Source organism: Salmo salar, chromosome 27, assembly GCF_965601325.2.
Source record: "Salmo salar chromosome 27, fSalSal1, whole genome shotgun sequence".
NCBI lineage: Eukaryota > Metazoa > Chordata > Actinopteri > Salmoniformes > Salmonidae > Salmo > Salmo salar.
This window is the reverse complement of record NC_138317.1, coordinates 17,547,735-17,563,742: the sequence shown is the minus strand read 5'-3', so window position 1 is coordinate 17,563,742 and position 16,008 is coordinate 17,547,735.

The following is a 16,008-nucleotide window of genomic DNA, read 5'->3' as shown; positions in this document are numbered from 1 at the left end:
TCTGCGATCTAAGCAGTCCCACTGCGATTGCCTCATTAGAGGCTCTAGGGGCAACCTGGGTCCGGGGCTTTCATGTAGTTGCTAAGGGAAGTGATACCCATTGCTACAGTGTTGGGACCTAGACCTGGGGTTAGTTCCTTTTTAGGAACAGAAGACTAGTCAGCATAGGCTGTGCGCAACAAATTGACCGCTTGTGGTGTGTGTGTAAGCCCACTCTGCATAGCCCCCTGGCTGCTGTTTAAAGCAGATACCCATAGACTTCCAGTCATTGCGCATTGGCTCGCAAAACTACCTCAACTTCCTTCGTACTGAACACATAGACATAAAAATGGTATCGGCAAGTTCATCTTGTATCCCTTTTAAGTAGACCAAATGTTTCGGGTGTGGACTTAAACATTTACAGTAGTCCTGCAGTAGCAATGTGGGCTCCCGAGTGGCGCAGCTGTCTAAGGCACTGCATCTCAGTGCTTGAGGCGTCACTACAGACACCCTGGTTCGAATCCAGGCTGTATCACAACCGGCTGTGATTGGGAGTCCCACAGGGCTGCACACAATTGGCCCAGCGTCGTCCGGGATTGGCCGGGGCGAGGGCGTCATTGTAAATAACAATTTGTTCTTAACTGACTTTCCTAATTCATCCTTTCATCCAAGGTGTGGAAAGACATGTAAACAGCACAACTTCCTCACAAGTTTGCATGAACTAACCAGTTGAGCAACACATGTTTCTTCAGATATGGTTAACTTAGCATTGTATTGCCTATGGTAATGTGGTTTAGCCTGAGCTAAGGAGTACAGTTCCTCCAAAGTAATAGTTGCTGCAGTCTACTTGGCTTTCAGTTCAAGTTATCTAGTGTCACGTCTGAAAAGCGCAGCCTAAATTGAGTAATGTTATAGGATGAGTTTCACATCATTAAGCATGTTCGCTCATTTGTGACTTCGCATACACGGACCTAACCCCCGAGCAAAGATGTCCCCTCCTGTTGTTGGCAACTCAAAGCATAGAGCTTGAGCGGGCGGCCTTCACATTCATAAGTTCAGTATGGGAACCATAGAGCCACAGCCAGCGGTAAACAAAGGCAAAGCTCTGTGGGCCTTTCTATTCGTGGTGGCAGCCCCGCCTACTGTCACATACACAGGAGTGAAGGTGACGGTGCTCCTTTGTCGGTTGGTCACACCACCATGAGTTCTGTTTACACACCTGCATATCTCATCTGCTCTTTCTGCCAAATGACTCTTCGTTGTGCAACGTGTTTTTCTTCGAGGGAAGACGGTATACTATACATGTGTGGCCCACGCACAGTTGTCTATAGATTGCACAGGATTGTTCTGGACACCATTTGTTTTAGGGTGAAACACCGCTTTATCAGGGGCTCTGTGCATGCAAAGGTGAAAAATGTATTACATAAAACTCATTCTATGATCTTCGCTGAGTTGGTTCTGCATTTATAATACTGCTGGGGATTAAACTGTTCTCATCTTTGACTCATGTAACTCTTTTGATTGAGGGAAAGAATGTAATTGAGTTTATGATTAAATGTCACCAATTCAGTTTCATCACTTTATTTGAGATTTAACCTAAATAGACGAGGACATGCAAACAAACAGCCTCTTGACTGATTCTGAAGAGTTTGTCGTCAAAATTGCAGAATTCTCCTTCAAAACAAGGTTGTGTTAATTTGGCACCAAACAGAAAGGGAGTACCTGGGCTGTTGTTAGCAACACAAACGTTTGTTTTCCGTGGCAAAATATTTTCTGTTGCGTGTCCCCAATGAACATAACCATGGACTTGTTCACCACACTCCTTCCATGGGTATCCCACTTTCTGGAATTGAGCCATGCTGCTCCCCCTTGAATCAGGGTCATGGGACGTAACCAGAGAGGATTCTAGTGTCTGGCCAAGCAGGCGACAATTTACAACTCTCGACAGCCCCTACATTAGAACTGCCTACAAGAATGTCAGCCTTATGGAGTGGAATGGCCTGTGGCCATAGTGCTGGCACCCCTTTTCACAACAAGCGACACACTCCGGTTTTTACAAGGGCACACAACCTAGTGTTTGAACCGTACACAAGTTAGTCCCTGTTCCCCTCTGTCCCCTACCATTCTAGTCCATTTTGTCAGTGTCTTCTACTGGGTTTATGTTTGGGTGCTGTCTCAAAACATTTGTGAAAATAATTGGTGGTTATTGATGCAAGCCAAACAGTCCAATAAGGCACGCTAAAAAAAAAGGTGCGCAATATCGCGTTTCCTCTTTAAGGGCGGAAGTGCTATTGCGGTTTGCCTTTTGTTTATGATGGGAGAGATTATAGCTAGAACATTGTGTGCTGTGTACTCTACTGAGACCTTTGATGGGTGGGTGTCTGCAGAGAAAATGAACTATTAGAAAAATAGACTCATCAAACTTGTGTATAGGGACAAGCAATGGAAAGTGCTTGTTAAGAGAGTGATAGTGCAATGCATCTGACTGTTTTATTCAATGTGTCATTGTGTTTTCCTAAGGATATGGCACAATATTGTGTGGCTGCAATGCTTCCCTATCTTTTCTATCACAACTGCTTTCCTTAGCAAGTGACTAAGACAACCCATTTTTGCATCCTCTGATCAGATGTAGTAGCTTAGTTCAATGCTTGTTTATTCAAATCTGTATCTGATGGTGCAATTCCTCCATTATCTGCATGGGGGCAGTGTACTCTTCTGAACCATGTTCAAAACAGTTCATAGGAGGGGAACTTGTTGTTTATCTCACTTTCTCGCCAACCATGGAAACAATGTGAGGTTATGCAACACATGTTGCTCTTTCTTTACTTAAAGTAATAACCATCATATGTAATCAAAATAAATGCATTTGCTACAATATCTGTAGATATGTCTGTACAAGGACGAAGGAGCAACCAACTCTAGCTGTAGTTGAGGTTCACTTGAATTATTTGTTACATTGAAGAAGTTTGTTATTGTGTCCTTCATGTTTCTTCAGCACACCGTATGTTTGTGTGTGTGGCAGTGCACAGGTGTTCATAAGCTACCATCAACTTTATGGCGGTTAGGGTGAATGTCTCTATTGTTAAACAGTGGGCACAATCATTGATAATGAGACTGACAAGGGCAATCCGATGTGTGTGTGTTTTGTTTTTTGGCACAAAAGATCTACTTGAAATCCTGGACAACATGAAAGGACACCCTGTATTTCTACCTCCTATTGTAGCATTGGAGTAGTGGCACAAACTGAGACTACACCATGCCAGGGCAAGAGCTGTTTGAATGTCTGGTATCATACACAGAGTATCCAAAACATGTTCTTTCCGTGACATGGACTGACCAGGTGAATCCAGGTGAAAGCTATGATCCCTTATTGATGTCACTTATTAAATCTACTTCAATCAGTGTAGATGAAGGGGGGAGACAGGTTAAAGAAGGGTGTTTAAGCCTTGAGGCAATTGAGACGGATTGTGTGTGTGCCATTCAGAGGGTGGGCAAGACAAAATATTTAAGTGCCTTTGATCGGGGAATGGTAGTAGGTGCCAGGCACACCGGTTTGTGTCAAGAACCGCAACACTGCTGGGTTTTACACGCTTAACAGTTTCCTGTGAGTATCAAGAATGGTCCACCACGCAAAGGACATCCAGCAAACTTGATACAACTGTGGGAAGCATTGGAGTCAACATGGGCCAGCATCCCTGTGGAAACGCTTTCGACACCTTGTAGAGTCCATGCCCCGACGAATTGAGGCTGTTCTGGTCTGACTCAATATTAGGAAGGTGTTCTTAATGTTTTGTAAACGGTCTATATTTATTGGCCTAATCACATGCTTAGTGTTTCATATATCAAACCCCAATTGGTAGGACTGCAGAAATGTGTAATTAGCTACTTCAACTATTTCAACAGAATTGGTTGGTCCTCATTGTGTTTTCAATGACACCCAAAGACATAGAAATGTAAATACTAGGTAATTACAGTTAAGTATTAACATTAAGGGAATATCTTTACATTAGCATTACTGGAAATGGCCTCAACCCCAATTAAGGTTAAATCCAGTCTGTATGTGACTTAGCAAAGAAACCCTTTTGTTATAGGCTAGTTCTGCAATGTTAGCCTGTTTAGAGGTTTTGTTTTCTGCCTGGCTGACCCAACTGAGTTCTGCTGAGTAACACAAGCGGGTTAGGTTCCCAAGCACCTGTCATGCTTGGAGGAGCTCATCACTAATCAATAAGATTTTAGCCTTGACTACCCTCATCTGTATCCACTGTAATGAGAGACTAGTTTTGACCAAGGCAGATGCGGTTTGTTACAATGGTTAAAACAGTGGAGATTGACTGATTTGAACTGAGGTAATGGTCGTTTAGGTTGAGGAACGGAAGAAGAAGAACTGAGTAGCTGCTCGTCATTAGTGTAAATGCAGAACACTAACCAGTATGTTTGCCCACATTCACAACCATAAGGTTAATAGTGGACTTTTTGTACATTCAAAGATGGCGTGTTAGTGTAACGTTAGTACTTATATTTCCCAGTGCCTGTACTTTCCAAGATTTCTCAGCCAGGTCAAGTGCACAGACTCACGCACATGCCACAGCTAGTCTCGCAGCTCATCCTTTGGCTCCCAGAGGCTCTTTTCACAGGTGGCCATCCAATAAAACCACCATCTTTTTTGAGCGTCATCACCGCTGGTCATCCAATCACTGCGCTGGCAGTGGCCCAATTGGATGCTTCTTCCACCATTAGAGGCTAAGCCAGTCCTGGTAGCATGCGGGATGACCGGATGGGCTTATCCGATTTCAGCCTTCTCATTCTACGTCATCACCTCCAGGTCACCAAACTCTGACCCCGCCTTTCAGGTAACACAACATGGCGCATGTTTCCACCACACTACTAAAACAAGACAGATGAAAGTAGAGGATGGAAGAGGGGATACATATAGGGGCACTGCTAGAATGCAGTAAGTAAAACAAAAAATAGGATTGGACCAATGAGAGTGAAGAGAGGATGCACATGTCACCACTTCCCATGGTGTCACTCCAGCCAGGGAGAGCTGAGCAGAAGGAGAGAGGAAGAGGAGGACGACGACAGGAGGATAACAGCAATGTGATCCCTACGAAGTGTGCCCAAACCTAAGTTTACTGACGCCATTGTGTAGGTTGCTTGCTGCTCTGTGGATGGAGAGAAAAGCGTGAAACAGCCGCAATTGTCTGCCAGACCAGTACTACCCTTGTCCGAGTCAATTTAATGATGCTCTTATTTATGTCCTAATGGGCTACCGTACTATTGCAGCTCTGGCTGTGAACTATGAATTCAGCTTTACATTTTAGTCATTTAGCAGACACTCTTATCCAGAGCAACTTACAGTAGTGAATGCATACATTTCATATATTGCATTTCATATTTTTTCTTCTACTGGCCCCCCGTGGGAATCGAACCCACAGCCCTGGCATTGCACACACCATGCTGGCATTGCAAACACCATACTCTACCAACTGAGCCACAGGGAAGCCAAGGCATATCTATAGAAACTCTGCACTCAAACTCCTGACCTCATAGTTGAGCCCTACATTCTTATACCTCAGGCCACAAAGCTGACTTGGATGTCTAGCACTGCGCTTAAAATATGAGGCCTTCTACTTTGGCCACAGCAAAGTTATCCCCATATGGGCCCGGAGCAACAGCTCCAAATGACAGTGAACCAATTTGTGCCGTCAATTGTTTGATACTCTAACTGTGAGGATAGAAATAATTGGCGGCCAGTGCCATGTCTTTTTTATATAGTGATTAAAATCAGAGAGATGCTTGTCAAGAGGCATCAGCTCATTTCCCAATCAACTTAAAGTTTTGCTTTCTTTTATGATGTCATGGCTTCAAAAAACATCAATCTGAAGTTTTGCGGGGCTGACAAAAAAGTATCTCTTGTTGGGTATATTTGGCTCACAGCCAATGTCTTTTTAATCTGATAGACTCTGTCTTGTGACTGGTTTAAAAAAAAAAAAAAAGGAACGCCGTGGCCTCAGCCATTTTATGAACACATGAACGCATGTTTCCTCCGACTTTACTTATCTTACGCTGTAAGATAAACTGAACTAAGTGTAATAAACAAATCTAAAAATAGGGTTTGAGGTTCATGTGAAAGCCATCAAGCCACCGTTGGATTATAATGTTTATGTCCTGTAATCAGTTTATGCTGTTAAAGGGGCAGACGTGGTAAGTCTTCTCCTGCTGATGCTGGCCCTTTTTTCCTATGCTGATTTGGTGTGACGTGTTCATGTCTCCTGACTGCCACGAGACTACAGGCCAACAAACCACTTCCTGTTTCGCCCACAGTGCAGAACAAGCCATTTAATTGCGTTTCCTTTCCGGATGGACCCTGACTGTGGGAGGGTCAATGTTGTGCATCCTATGTTGGTTTGTTTTACAGCTTTTGCTTCCTCCGGATTATGTCATTGACATGGGCTTGCTACCCTGAGACTGCACGCTCTTATTTCAACAAGCAAAGAAAATATTAGTGTTTACTCTTGCCAAGGTTGAATTAAATATAAAATATATCACATTTCTAATCAAATACCTCATTGTTGTTATAAACAGGGCATATGACGTAAAACCGGTTTGACACTTTCCCCTTTTCTTATGTTTCTCATATTTCCTCTGTTTTGGATATCTAATAACATAGCCTTTATTTATAGGTTATTACATTACTATGTTGTACTGATCCAGTTTCTTACTTACTATATCATCAACATCAAAGGTTTTAATGTTCTTTATAGAGGAATCACTGATCCTATGAAGGCCTTGTCCCCAGTTCTCATGATGACTTTTCGCCTTCGTGTTTTCAACCAATTACTCTATGCATTAACAGTCGGCCATGGGAACAACCTGGGAGAGATGAAGCCCTACTAGCTGTCAACACCACCTATGTGTGTGCCTGTGCCCTCGATAGAACTTTCATTGATGGCAGTATACTTCCTCAAGAGCAGCAGATCATTACCTTTAATGCTTATGAATGAGGAAGTCAATGCTGATGTTATTGCCACCTATAAGGCATAGACCTATCAAGGCACCATGTTGTCGATCATCTTTAGTGCTGTGTAATGCGTACTCATTTGAAATCATTGACATATTTTACATACTGTACCTTTTTGAGGTGGATCTGGACATTTCACATTGCTCTAGGGTTATGAATGTAATGTAATGGATGTAGGACTAAGCTAAAGAACCATTGCGTGTCATCTTTAATAGGAGGAGACTGGAAGTACAATGATATCGACATAAGTGTAACTTTATTTTGAGGGTCAGACCTCTGAAGATTGATGTGCCATTGCCTTTTGAAGGGTTGTTACATCACACATAGCGAAGTGAAGCATACTCCATCTTATCAAACCAAATCATAAGCAGTTTACAGCCATTGGCATCAGTGAGCATATGCAGTATCCATGACAACAAAGCAGGCCATAGCCATATAAATTATTTTGGATGAGTACATGGAAAAACAAAACAACAATATGCTGAAATTTTGTCGTTAGCCATAACAGAGTGAAATACTTGGAAACAACGCAAGGTCAGTAGTGTGTGGCTAAAGGGACTGGTTTTCTTCTGTCGAGGCCTTGACGACATCACACTCTGTCTGAGTGATTTATAGAGTTCTAGTCACCCAATCCCTGACCTTTCCTTTGGGAGGATTCCAGTTTTTCTTTTCTGATGTCCTGCCGAACAGAACAAAAACTTAGCAGCTGCATCTGAGCAGCTTCCACATTGACAAATCTGTGTCCTGAAACAATTCCTGTAATGTAATGTAGTCATTCAAACAAATGAAGGTATAGTCTACCCTTTTTTCAATGGAAACCTTTTTATCTGTCTGTCTACTATCATATCAATCTATCTTTGTTGCCTCAAATGGCTAATTCAAGACCTATAGTTCCTTCCATTACAATTTTACAGAACAGTGGCATGGGACTTCCAGGCCTGTTTCCCTGACGTCCTGCCAAAACCCTCCATGCTCTGTAACCTCTTTATTCCTTTCATTAAAGCTTCTCTCTACCATTAAGAGTGCCAATCAGCGACATATCGTTATTCCGTTCCTTTGCCAAGCCCATGTCAACAAGTTGACACTGAGGCAACTCAACCCTGACCCATGGTGTGACAGCGGGGACATCCGTGCTCCGTACTGCCACAACCAGCAGAGCTCAGCAGGCCATGATTGATGCTGATGCTATTATTAGCCTAGGTCAGAGGGGCCGTGTCATGGTATTGTGAGAAGGGCATTTCTCTGCGAGTTACAAGGCACTTTTGTAGGTAAGGGAACTCTCTGGCACATGCAATGCTGTTTAGAGCTTAAAGACGTCCTCCAGCAATTTCTGAACTTTTACTGTTGAAAAGTGATATCCCATATATAAATACAGTAAAGTACACATACTAAAGGGTAAAAAAAATATATAATTTTGAGCAAAATTGTGTGTTTTAGACACAACTGCAAGCTTCAAGGAATAGGGCATTCAAGGAGTTGGTCTCATGGGGATTTGTGATGTAATCGGCATCCCCTCTTGCTTGAGGAACAATAAAGAACAAATAGAGAACAGGATACTTGGACCATGAGGATACCTGGACCACCTATTGAGATGTGCCTTTTGTTTAGAAAATCAGGTGATAAATTAGCTGATATGGCGACTGGAGTATGATTTTAAAGGGACATTTAGAAATCTTTAAAGTGGTGTATTTTCAGGATATGTCTATTTTCTAAATCATCTGTTGTGCCAGTCCAGCTAGCAGTATGTGACTCAATCCCAAATGAATGGAAAAGGACATTAAAATGCAGTTGCATTACAGTTGACTAGCTTGTTTTGCAATGCTATCAACAATCAAGCAGTACAGTGAGGTCATTATCAGATAACTAGGGCGAAGCTAGACTTTGCGAGGGGAGTTAACCTCGTGGTGTCTCTTGTTTTGCTCTTTTTCACCTGGTGTGCTGAAGCTTCAGGTAAACAGCACATTCCGATCCCTCACCGAGTGTGGGAGGCCTGTGTTTGCTCAGTCTTGCTCTGCAGGCCTCTGCACGTCCACACACAAACATGTGCACACATACACCACATGCACGCAGGACACACGCACACACACTCTGTGCACATTCGTTAACGATCTTGCCCAAGATGTTTTGATTCTATCTTCACATTTTCTTAAAGGAGAACCAAGTGTATTCTGGTCATAGATAGACTCTTTCATTACTATGATCCAGACAGAAAATGTGTTAATAGCCAGTTTCCCATACATGGATTAAGCCTAGTGTAGTTTAGTCCTGGAATAAAAAGCTTATCTAGACATTCTCCACTGAACATCAATTTTTGTCCAGGAAAAGGCTTAATCTGTGTCTGTGCGAAACTGGCCCCATAGAGTTTAACCAGGCAAGCAGCTACAGATTATGTCTGTGTGTTGTGGGGTGGGCGGAATAGCAGGTACTTTCTCTTACTTCTGCAGAGGGCATGTACTGTACATGACATCATTTAAGACATGTGACTGCAGTATCTCAAATTCCACCAGCCCTCATCCTGTTATATCTCTCACAAGTCCTTGTGTTGCGTTTTCTCTTTTACAGTTTTGCTGTGTTAGCGGATCAAACCGATTTAACGCAGCCTGAGTCTCATGACTATGTGTAAGTTAGCACTGTACTTGACCATGAAAGCACCTTCTATCTGCGTTAAACAAAGAATACATTAAAGAAGACATGTGGTTACTGCTGCGGGCTATATTGTAGTGGTTCAAGAGTGAAAGAGATGTCAAAAGATGAACAAATGCTTTTATTTCAGCAGTCATTTGTTGTAACAAAATGTCTTATGTTACCTTTAATAGCATTTGAAGACTTGCTTATGTAACTATTTAACTGTGATTTCCACACCCGTTGAGAGTGAAAAGAGACTCATGGTCAAGAAATTCATGACTGGAGCAAATATCTTTTCTCCCTCTTCATTAAACTCCATTTTGCCATGGCATGTCACACAGAGTAGAAAAAAAAGTACTCACTACATATGTTTAGCTTAATTATTTAACTTTGCCAACTTCACAATTTACTACAGTGGGCACAGTAAAGTAAATGGGCCACATCAGAGTATGGTTTCAGACGAGTTCTGTGTTATGCCATAGACAGGTTGGTTGTTTAACAAAAACACCAACGCGTGCACAACTATGGAGAAAAACTGACAGGATTGGCTTAGATTGTTGACAACATGTATATTTCGTCTACAATGTTTATTGAAAACAAATACACTTGCACAATGAGCACTTGTCTCTCAAATACATTGCAACAGTTGTTAGTTGGCTAGCTAAAAAATGTTTGTCATATTAGCGTAGACATGACATCAGTCAAAACAACTTAAAACAAGACATGGTATCAACAACAATATAAAACTAGCTGAAACGGACCACCTAAGATTCCCCACATGGCAGCTTCTTGTCATTGTTGCTAGCTATCAGGCCATCCAGAATCACAACACACAGCCTTCTGCCCCATTGAAGCACTCACATTTTTTTTGTGGCGTTGTAAGCTAACCTGTCTATAGATAGAGCATATGCTAGGAGACTTGGCCCATATAACTGACGGATTTGTGTCCACTCAATCATGGAGATTCTTCAAAGTAACCACCCTTTGCCTTTGACGACATTTTTGCACACTCTTGGCATTCTCTCAACCAGCTTCATGAGGTAGTCACCTGGAATGCATTTCAATTAAAAGGTGTGCCTTGTTTAAAGTTAATTTGTGGAATGTCTTTCCTTCTTAATGCGTTAGAGCCAATCAGTTGTGTTGTGACAAGATAGGGTTGGTATACAGAAGATAGCTCTATTTGGTAAAATACCAAGTCCATATTATGCCAAGGACTGCTCATATACGCAAAGAGAAACTAACGTCCATTATTACTTTCAGTCAATACGGAAAATATCAAGAACTTTGAACATTTCTTAAAGTGCAGTCGCAAAAAACAAATAGTGCTATGATGAAACTGGCTATTATGAGGACCGCCACAGGAAAGGAAGACCCAGAGTTACCTCTACTGCGGAGGATAATTTCATTAGAGTTACCAGCCTCAGAAATCAGCAATTAACTGCACCTCAGATTGCAGCCCAAATAAATGCTTCACAGAGTTCAAGTAACAGACACATCTCAACATCAACTGTTCAGAGGAGATTGCGTGAATCAGGCCTTCATGGTTGAATTGCTGCAAAGAAACCACTACTAAAAGACACCAATAATAATAAGAGACTTGCTTGGGCCAAGAAACATGAGCAATGGACATTAGATCGGTGGAAATCTGTTCTTTGATCTGATGAGTCCAAATTTGAGATTTTTGGTTCCAACCTCCGTGTCTTTGTGAGACACAGAGTAAGTGAACAGATGATCTCTGCATGTGTGGTTCCCACCGTGAAGCATGGAGGAGGAGGTGTGATGGTGTGGGGGTGGTGACACTGTCAGTGATTTATTTAGAATTTAAGGCACACTTAACCAGCATGGCTACCACAGCATTCTGCAGCAATACACCATCCCATCTGGTTTGCTCTTAGTGGGACGATCATTTGTTTTTCAACAGGACAATGACCCAAAACACACCTCCAAGCTGTGTAAGGGCTATTTGACCAATAAGTAGAATGATGGAGTGCTGCATCAGGTGACCTGGCCTCCACAATCACCCGACCTCAACCCAATTGAAATGGTTTGGAATAAGTTGGACAGCAGAGTGAAGGAAAAGCAGCCAACAAGTGCTAAGCATATGTGGGAACTCCTTCAAAATTGTTGGAAAAGTATTCCAGGTGACTACCTCATGAAGCTCATTGAGAGAATGCTAAGCTGTCATCAAGGCAAAGAGTGGCTACTTTTAAGAATGAAAATATGAAATATATTTTGATTTGTTTAACACTTTTTTGGTTACTACATGATTCCATATGTGTAATTTCATAGTTTTGATGTCTTCACTATTATTCTGCAATGTAGTAGAAAATACTAAAATAAAGAAAAACCCTTGAATGAGTTGGTGTGTCCAAACTTGTGACTGGTACTGTATGTTCTGTTCAGTTTGAGAAGGAGAGCATGAAGATGAGGACCTGAGGTCAACTTTGATAGTTTGCTACAACTAGAATTGATTTTATTAAAAACATTATGTTCCTTGCCCATGATGTCGGCCTATTTATCAGAGCTATTGACCTCACAATAACCAGATTTTAGTAATTTACGTTGTGGTGTTGAAACTTGAAGCACAATCAGTCGGAAATGGACAGCTCATGTGGCTGAAGTTCTAGTAGGCATAATTCACTAACAATTTAGTGAGTTTTGTGTTGGAGCCTATTTATTCCTATTTAAGAAATAAGAGGTAGGCCTACCTGTTTGACAGACAAAATTAGGCTATAGGCTGCTATATCCATAGATTTGTCAGTCAATTCCTCCACCCAACATGCACTCTTAAATTGCCTAACTCTGTGTCAGTGAAGGGCTGTTAAGTTAAAACCAAGACACGAATTGCGAGGGTAGATAGGCCTACATAGGCCTACTTTTTATTAAAGAAAATGGCTGAAGAAAATAAAATGGATCCGATTTATATAAAGTTATCTATAACAGCACTTTGGTCCGCGATGCTTTCTGCTAGAAACAACCTGTAAAATACCCAGGAATGACGTGACTCTGTATATGGAATATCATTGTTTAATTTCTTTGACATTCAGAGGCTGAGCTACAACCTTCTATAGCTGAGGAGACAAAACATTTACTTTGCTTGGGAAGTCATCTCATTCTGTCACTATCAATTGATTAAGCTATTCACTTTCTGTACAATAGAAGATGTTTAAACCCAGAGAGCTTTTAGGAAAATACTTGTGATCTTCTCTCGTTGGGTTAAGCCACAGAAGAAGAGTAGCCAGCAGTTAAAGCTTACATTTTTGCTGCGTCGGTAGGCCCACTCTGTCTGGGGTGGAAAGGTAGGCCTAACTTTTGAAAATGCCATGCTCAGATTCCTAATGATGTCTCAGATTTAATTATTTGCAAACAGGGGCAGTTTCTTTGCAAACAAGACACTGATTTGTCATTGGAGAAATATGATAAGATGAACACATAGGCCTATCTCTGTCCATTCTTAACCTGTAATTTTGGTGTTTTGCCTGATATAAAAAAAAAAAATCTGCTAATGTGAAAAATGAAGTAGAATTGCATGACATTTTTATTAGTCTTTTTTTTCTCGGACCTGCAAATAAGATGGTTGTAAATAGATCTTTCAACCCCTACTCTTGTCCAAAGTGGTCTGCAAACCCACAACCTTTGGCCTGCAGCCCTGTGTGCTGTCAGAATTCCTGCATTGTCATGTATTTGTATTTATTATGGATCCCATTAGCTACTGCCAAGGCAACGGCTACTCTTCCTGGGGTCCAGCAAAATTAAGGCAGTTATACATTTTTTAAAACATTATAATATATTCACAACAGATTTCACAACATATTACGTGTGTGCCCACAGGCCCATACTCTACTACCACATATCTACAACACAACATCCATGTGTGTATAGTGCATATGTTATCATGTGTTTGTATGCATGTGTCTGTGCCTATGTTTGTGTTGCTTCACAGTCCCCGCTGTTCCATAAGGTGTATTTTTCTCTGTTTTTGAAATCTAATTTAACTGCTTGCATGAGTTACTTGATGTGGAATAGAGTTCCATGTAGTCATGGCTCTATGTAGAACTGTGCGCCTCCTATAGTCTGTTCTGGACTTGAGGACTATAAAGAGACCTCTGGTGGAATGTCTTATGTGGTATGCATGGGTGTCCGAGCTGTGTGCCAGTAGTTCAAACAGGCAGCTTGGTGCATTCAACTAGTCAATACCTCCCACAAATACAAGTAGTGATGAAGTCAATCTCTCCTCCACTTTGAGAGCCAGGAGAGATTGACACGCATATTATTAATGTTAGGTCTCTGTGTACTTCCAAGGGCCAGCCGTGCTGCCCTGTTCTGAGCCAATTGCAATTTTCCTAAGTCCCTCTTTGTGGCGCATGACCACACGGCTGAACAGTAGTCCAGGTGCGACAAAACTAGGGCCTGTAGGACCTGCCTTGTTGATAGTGCTGTTAAGAATGCAGAGTAACGCTTTATTATGAACAGACTTCTTCTAATCCTAGGTACTGTTGTATCAATATGTTTTGACCATGAGAGTTTACAATCCAGGGTTACTCCAAGCAGTTTTGTCTCCTCAACTTTCTCAATTACCACATTATTCATTACAATATTTAGTTGAGGTTTAGTGAATGATTTGTCCCAAATACAATGCTTTTAGTTTTTGAAATATTTAGGTCTAACTTGTTCCTTGCCACCACTAACTGCAGCTCTTTGTTAAGTGTTGAAGTAATTTCAATCGCTGTGGTAGCTGACGTGTATAGTGTCGAATCATCCGCATACATAGACTGGCTTTACTCAAAGCCAGGGGCATGTCGTTAATAAAGACTGAAAAAAGTAAGGGGCCTAGACAGCTGCCCTGGGGAATTCCTGATTCTCCCTGGATTTTGTTGGAGAGGCTTCCATTAAAGAACACCTTCTGTGTTCTGTTAGACAGATAACTTTTTATCCACAGTATAGCAGGGGGTGTAAAGCCATATAACACATACGTTTTTCCAGCAACAGGCTATGATCGATAATGTCAAAAGCCACACTGAAGTCTAACACAACAGCCCCCACGATCTTTTTATCATCAATTTCTCTCAGCCAATCATCAATAATTTGTGTAAGTGTTGTGCTTTTTGAATGTTCTTCCCTATAAGCGTGCTGAAAGTCTGTTGTCAATTTGTTTACTGTAAAATAGCATTGTATCTGGTCAAACACACATTATTTCCAAAAGTTTACAAAGGGTTGGTAACAGGCTGATTGGTTGGCTATTTGAGCCTGTAAAGGGGGCTTTACTATCCTTAGGTAGGGGAATAACTTTTGCTTCCCTCCAGGCCTGAGGGCCTAATAGGCTTAAATTAAAGATATGGCAACATCGTTCACTATTATCCTCAGTAATTTTCTATCCAAGTTCTCAAACCCCAGTGGCTTGTCGTTGTTGATAGACAACATACATTTTTTCACCTCACTTTACGGAATTCTAAATTACAATTCTTGCCTTTCATAATTTGGTCAGATATACTTGGATGGGTAGTGTCAGTGTTTGTTCCTGGCATGTCATGCCTAAATTTGCTAAACTTGCCAATAAAAAAAATCATTAATTGGCAATATCAGTGGGTTTTGTGATGAATGAGCCATCTGAGTCAATGAATGATGGAGCGGAGTTCTACAGCCAGACCTATTTGCCATTTATTTTGCCTCATCCCTCTCAACCATACAATTGTTCAATTCCTCATCAATCCATGGGGATTTAACAATTTTACAGTAATTTTCTTAATGGGTGCATGCTTATTAGTAACTGCGAAAGCAATTTCATAAATGTGTCAAGTGCAGTATCTAGTTAAATAAAGGTTAAATAAAAAAATTCAGGGTAGTAAGAGGGACATAAATTAGGTTCCTTATATTGTGTCTTCCAACACCCCTAGGAAAATGTACATTTTCTGAAGCATTATGACAACTCAGCGACACAATGGTAGGGATTAAATGAGCTGGGCTTGGGTCATTGATAAGTCATTGTCTCAACGCAGCCTTATAATGCTGTGAAAGGATCCAGGAACCCAAGTGATTTGGGTGGATCCCATCCTCCTTATAATATTAGCTTTGTTTCCAGAAGGGAAATGTAATGCTTACAGGATGAAGAACATTTTCTAAAACTGCATATCAAGGCTCTGGTCTGTCCAAGAAGTGAGGGTAAACAGTAGACTTTCTCCGCTATCCACTTTATGTTTTAATTATTATTATTTTGGGTATAGAGGAGGATCACTTGTTTTTTTTCAAGCGTTCAAAGAGGGTTTAGGTCAAATATATTTTGCTGAAGGGAGGGCCATCCATTTTCATTTCAGAGAAGTCAGATTTTCTCCATGTAACCCTTATTATAAATAACGTTCACTCCCTTAGTGGCATGAGGGAGGCCC